Source organism: Lissotriton vulgaris, chromosome 1_1 (genome assembly GCF_964263255.1).
Source record: "Lissotriton vulgaris chromosome 1_1, aLisVul1.2, whole genome shotgun sequence".
NCBI classification, from domain to species: Eukaryota; Metazoa; Chordata; class Amphibia; order Caudata; family Salamandridae; genus Lissotriton; species Lissotriton vulgaris.
This window is the reverse complement of record NC_141685.1, coordinates 115,994,767-116,000,766: the sequence shown is the minus strand read 5'-3', so window position 1 is coordinate 116,000,766 and position 6,000 is coordinate 115,994,767. Positions and strand designations below refer to the sequence as shown.

The following is a 6,000-nucleotide window of genomic DNA, read 5'->3' as shown; positions in this document are numbered from 1 at the left end:
TGTTTGAGGATATAAAACCGTATCAAATATAAGGAATAAGCCACAGACATAGGAAAATTAGAAATAAGCTGTTCCATCAATTGTCGCTTTGACACATGATCTATGCCTCATTGTCACTGATCTGGTGTTTAAATCTCCATGGTATTTACCTCTGTTTTCTTTGCTATCTAGCACGTTGTGGATTTGAAAAACTGCAAATAAATTATTTAAAAGAATAAATAAGCTGCCTAGTTTAATTGCAAAACTGACCGAAATACTCATATATTCTTTAAAATACCGATATATTCATTGAAATACAGATATATATTCATTAAAATACAGATATATATTCATTAAAATACCGATATATTCATTGAAATACAGACTGTCACTTCCATTTGTCACCTTTCTGTAAATACTCTTAAGTCCTTTACATCAGTGTTTTGAAGATGCTCATCTGAAGTGAAGCTATAAATACTTTTTTACAGCAGCCAAGTGTGAGGCCCTGTACTTGAACTGCCTGACCCTTAAAAACATTCACGTCTGTGACATCTGAAATCCCATGTCTTTACAGGTATAAATGCTTGTTTGCGTGAAATGTATTCACTGCTGGAGCCTGGAGGCGGCGGTTCCGTCAGCGGCCACCAGAGGGCGCTCCTGGGCTGCCGATGAAATCCGCTAAGCTGCACACTGTATGAAAGGGTGAAGGGTTTCCTCTTCCGGGTCAGCGGTGGCAGAGACAGCACGAGCAGCGGCGGTGACATCACTTCCCTCCTCTCCTGGTGTGTTCAGCCTGCTGCAGAGGAGGAAGGAGCCCTGCCTGGTGGGCAGTTACCTCCATCTTCAGACCCTCACAGACCCCAGGAGGAGGAGAGAGCCTGGACAGGTTTCTGCTCAGGTAGGAGAGCTGCCAACTCACTTGGCTGCAATTTATTAATCCAAGGATCAGATCCCCACCCCCCCCCCCCCCCCCACCCTCCCCTGGCATTCATGGTGACATCAGGAGAGCTCAGCTCTAACTGCTGCTGAGCCTGAGTGGGGAGCAGAGGAGGAGAGGCCTGTCCAGGGGTGCAGAGGAGGAGAGGCCTGTCCAGGGGTGCAGTGGAGGAGAGGTCTGTCCAGGGGTGCAGAGGAGGAGAGGCCTGTCCAGGGGTGCAGAGGAGGTGAGGCCTGTCCAGGGGGGCAAGGGAGGAGTGGTCTGTCCAGGAGGGCAGAGGAGGAGAGGCCTGTCCAGGGGTGCAGAGGAGGTGAGGCCTGTCCAGGGGTGGAGAGGAGGTGAGTCCTGTCCAGGAGTGCAGAGGAGGAGAGGCCTGTCCAGGGGTGCAGAGGAGGTGAGGCCTGTCCAGGGGTGCAGAGGAGGAGAGGCCTGTCCAAGGGAGAGGCAGAAGAGGTGAGGCCTGTCCAGGGGTGCAGAGGAGGAGAGGCCTGTCCAGGGGTCAGAGGAGGTGAGGCCTGTCCAAGGGAGAGGCAGAAGAGGTGAGGCCTGTCCAGGGGTGCAGAAGAGGAGAGGCCTGTCCAGGGGTGCAGAGGAGGTGAGGCCTGTCCAAGGGAGAGGCAGAAGAGGTGAGGCCTGTCCAGGGGTGCAGAGGAGGAGAGGCCTGTCCAGGGGTGCAGAGGAGGTGAGGCCTGTCCAGGAGTGCAGAGGAGGAGAGGTCTGTCCAGGGGTGCAGAGGAGGTGAGGCCTGTCCAGGGGTGCAGAGGAGGTGAGGCCTGTCCAGGGGTATAGAGGAGGTGAGGCCTGACCAGGGGTACAGAGGAGGGGAGGTCTGTCCAGGGGTGCAGAGGAGGAGAGGCCTGTCCAGAGGTGCAGAGGAGGTGAGGCCTATCCAGGGGTGCAGAGGAGGAGAGGCCTGTCCAGGGGTGCAGAGGAGGTGAGGCCTGTCCAGAGGTGCAGAGGAGGTGAGGCCCGTCCAGTGGTGCAGAGGAGGCAAGGCCTGTCCAGGGGTACAGAGGAGGAGAGGTCTGTCCAGGGGTGCAGGGGAAGTGAAGCCTGTCCAGGGGTGCAGAGGAGGTGAGGCCCGTCCTGAGGGGTGCAGGGGAGATGCCTGTCCCGGGGGAGCAGAGGAGGCGAGGCCTGTCCAGGGTGCAAAGGAAGTGAAGCATGTCCTGTCCATGGGGTTAAGTGCAGGTGAGGCCTGTCCATGAGTGCAGAGGAGGTGGTAATGTAGTGTAGTTCCTATTATCTCCATAGGCATCTGCGCATTGGAATAACATCAACAACAAAAGACCAGTAACTGAGGTTACCAAAGGTCCCCTGCTGACAATATTAGACTTAAGGGTTTGCCAGCTAGCTCAGAGGTCACTAGAAACTTTCTCGAATGTAGGATGAGGTATTATAGTGCCTACTTAGACAAGAAGAGATTTAGCTTCTGACAACCATACAACATGACAACTTTGTATCTCCATGAGTTAGGAGTAAATCTCCAGAGTCGTAAAAAACAATAGAAACGGTTTTACTCACTTAGTCATGCATTCTTAGTTTCACTCGAGAGTGTAGAGAAAGAGACACAGGCGTTTTCAAAAAAAGGTGTTATTTATTGAACAGCCTGTTTTCTCACACAGGAGAAGTGAATTGCAATGATAGCAACACTTGTTATAAAATATAGTGCATACAGTAAAAAGAGTATTATAAAGTAATACTGCAAAAGCATGTCATCGTTTCTTAGCCATAACATGCATCTAAAACATATCCTAAAATCTATACAATAGAAAGCTAACTAAAAATAGCTAAACTAACTCAACTGATGTAATCTACCTTATGCCTACCCCGTGTTCCTAACCTAAGTTGTGAACGGGAAAAGATAAGTGAGAACCTCAGTTAAGTTAAATAATTTCTCTGCCAGATTATTCTAAAAACCAAGAATCATTCTCTGCGGCTAATCAGCTCCATACCTTGTTTCAGAATGTGAGAGGACTGGAATCTCTGAACTCGATATTCCGGCAGCCGGCTGTGGCAAGCAGGGAACACCAGAGCTGGATTTTCTCGGCTGGAGAAAAAGGCAGCTTCTCTCTCAGTGCGTCAAGTAGGAGGGTCGGCTGGGTTCAGGTCTCGCATCTGCTGGGCTTGGGACGAGGTCAGTCGATCAGCTCCAGAAAACCACCGCGTGTTTGACTGGACCAACCTGGCTGCTTTTATACTAGCTAGGTGACTGGTTTGACGCACAAGGTTGGACATATGGACGTCACTAGGTGCATGAAGTGCGCAATGCTGTCCAGAGGTTCGGGACAAATTAAACATGAAGTGCGTAATGCTCTCCAGGGCTTTGGGACAAATGAATACAGGAGGATTAGGAGTTTCCCCTGAGGCTACCATATGTTCGTCATGTCCCAGAGCCGGTTTGTATTCTCTAGGGGCCATGTAGTCAGAGTTTTGTTCCTTCTCTTGGGTGATCTCCCTCTTTGTTTAAATTGTTTCTCCCTGGGTGTAATATTTTTATTACTTTTCCATCTATTTTTAGGAGTATTTGAAGTGTTTTTTACAAACGACTTCTATGTGCTATCTGGTAGTTGGGGCTTTAGTGGTTTCCCTCCCAAACTATCTCCACCCAGTTCTTCATAGCATTTTTCCATTATTCTGGCTAGTTCAGAGGGCTGGTCTTCCTCATCTGTTTCTCTTAACCTTCGGCGAATTGCTACAGATGCTGCTTCACCCCTTACATTAGCTAATAATATAGCTAATACCTGTTTAAAAATTTTCAGTAACTTCATACCTAAATTTAAGGCTGTTTCTGGGCCATATTCATTCTGAATCTGTTTCAGAATGTCTGGTATTACCGCCATAGACGGAACACCGTGTGTTTTTGTATAGATTGAAGCAAAGACTGTACCCCAAGTGTCGCAGTCTTCCACATTTGGTGCAATTCCCATTGGTAGACAAATGGTCAGAATTCTGTGTTTTTAATGAGGTGTACTATCAGGAAAAACTGCCTCCATTTGAGTGATTTTTTGTGCTAGCCAAAATGGTATTTGTTCCCGTTTAGTAGGTAACTTTCCAATTACTGTCTGAATTGTTTGTGGTGTAATTTTATTTGTAGTCCCCTGATAAGGGGTCTGTTGTGGGAGTCCTATTGTCGGGTGGACCGTCAAAGTCCTCATGACATATTGGACTAATTGTCTGTGAATTTTAACTAGTTCTTCTAGCTGGGTAATCACCTCTTCTTTAGACATTTTCCTTACGTCCGGATGAGGTGTGTAGCTGGCTAAAACTGGCCAAGTTGCTCCCGGTCTCCCTAGTGGACCGGGCCTTGTTATGTGTTCACAGTGTTGTAGGGCGCCTTTAAACCAAAGCTCGTGCTGTTGGTAAGTTAGTGGAATCTCAATTTCCTCATGGGGCACGTGTTCCGTTGGAATATCACCTGGTTTATAGTAGTGAAACTCTTTTGTTATTTGATTTACTTCTGGGAATCTTATCCAGGAATAGACTACCTCTGTCTGCCGATATTCGTGTGCCTCCACTACAAATACGACTGTCCCACCTTTCGGTGTTACACCGTTGTTTATTAATTTGTAAGTCAACATTTTCCTTATATTTATTGGAATAAGTTTTGCTTCCGCATTCGTTTGTAAAATGCTATCATCAGCTTCTATTAACCGTCTAGCAAGATCTCTCGTGTTGGTGTTTTCTTCGTCCGACTGCATTTTTTATTCAGAGTAGGATTCAAGGGAACAGAGATTAGGTGCACAATATTTTGGAACACTGTATCCTTCAACGCTGAATAAACCAAGAGGGTCCCTGCAGGAGTTTTTTCGTTCTACTCGACTCTGGCGGATATTGCCCTCCTACTCACTCCAGACGTCTATGGAGTATTATGGATAATATAAGGGGTTGAGTGGAAAAGCATGAGCGAGTAACCCTATTTCTAGCGTTAGATTATCGCCTTCCTTGGAAGGGTTTAATGAGTTGGTGAAGCCGCCACCTCCTCTCCACAGTTGCGTGGCAGAAGTCCGGGCATACGAAGTATGTTATTGACCCCCTGGATCTTTTTGCTTCCGGCCTGGCCTTCTCAGCAATTGCCTGTCTTAAGAGGAAGTTGCCGAAATAGACTAAAATAGCCCTTGGATACCCCCCAGCTTTGACCGGGTGTCTTAGAGTAAGAGGGACATGGTGAGCTCGTTGAAAGTTCCAGTTATAGCTAGACAATTCAGGGAGAGAGTCACAAAAAAGTTGTATTACGAAGGAGCGGGCGTCTCCCCCTTCAATTTCCTCAGGGATACCTAGCACGCGTAGAGTATTCCTACGTAATCGATTTTCCATGTCCTCCAGCTTCCACCTCACCTGATAGTTTAGCCTCATGTGCGTCAATCTGTTCGTGATTTTCAGCCGTCTCAGACTCATTAGAGACAATTCTAGACTCTAAATCTGTCATTCGATCACTAAATGTCCCAACTTTTCTTGAGAGTTTGCGCACCACCCCTTGAGCCTTACGGAGAGCAGCTTGAGCCTTACACCCATCATTAGATGTCTCCTCTCTGTGCGCCGCTATAGCTTGAAGTACAGTTTACATTGTAGGTGAGGTTGAGCTTTGGTATGTTGGGGAGTCCAAATGTTGTGTTATATTTACAAAGCTTGGCGGTGTTAATGATGCTGTGAGGTGATTTGATGGCATGTAGTCCCAAGCTAGCTCTGCTGTATCCTGATGGCTCTTTCTGCATTTTAGGACAGTTTTTTTGGCCTGCTCTATGCTCTTTTGCACTCATTTTGTCATCACTTAAATCACTCAGAGGAGATCCCGTTTCATCAGACCACCCAAGTTTGTCCGAGAATGAGAAAAAATTGCTCGGATCTTTATCTCTGTCCGGGTCGAAATCGATACATTTTTTGTTAATTTTAGCTGCCATAGAACTCATTGGCTCCGTCTGGGGCACTTCTATTTGAATTGTGCTGTCAGGCATTTTGCGATCATCTGTATGCACCTGAGTATCTATAGGGATAATGCCATCGATGGCTATGTGGAGGGGAGTAGTAATTTGTTCAGCCAAGTCCGCAGGAGTTCCACCCCCTTGTACCTCCACACCCCCTAT

General features: G+C 47.4%; 1 long non-coding RNA gene across 1 annotated transcript in view; it reads left to right on the top strand.

Annotated features, from left to right (window-relative positions):
- Positions 1-553: 553 nt before the first annotated feature.
- Positions 554-6,000, top strand: part of LOC147737680 (uncharacterized) — an 88,279-nt gene continuing 82,832 nt past the window's right edge. The window contains exon 1 of the long non-coding RNA XR_015300630.1: positions 554-877. This is a non-coding gene — a long non-coding RNA (uncharacterized LOC147737680). The remainder of the gene's footprint in view (positions 878-6,000) is intronic.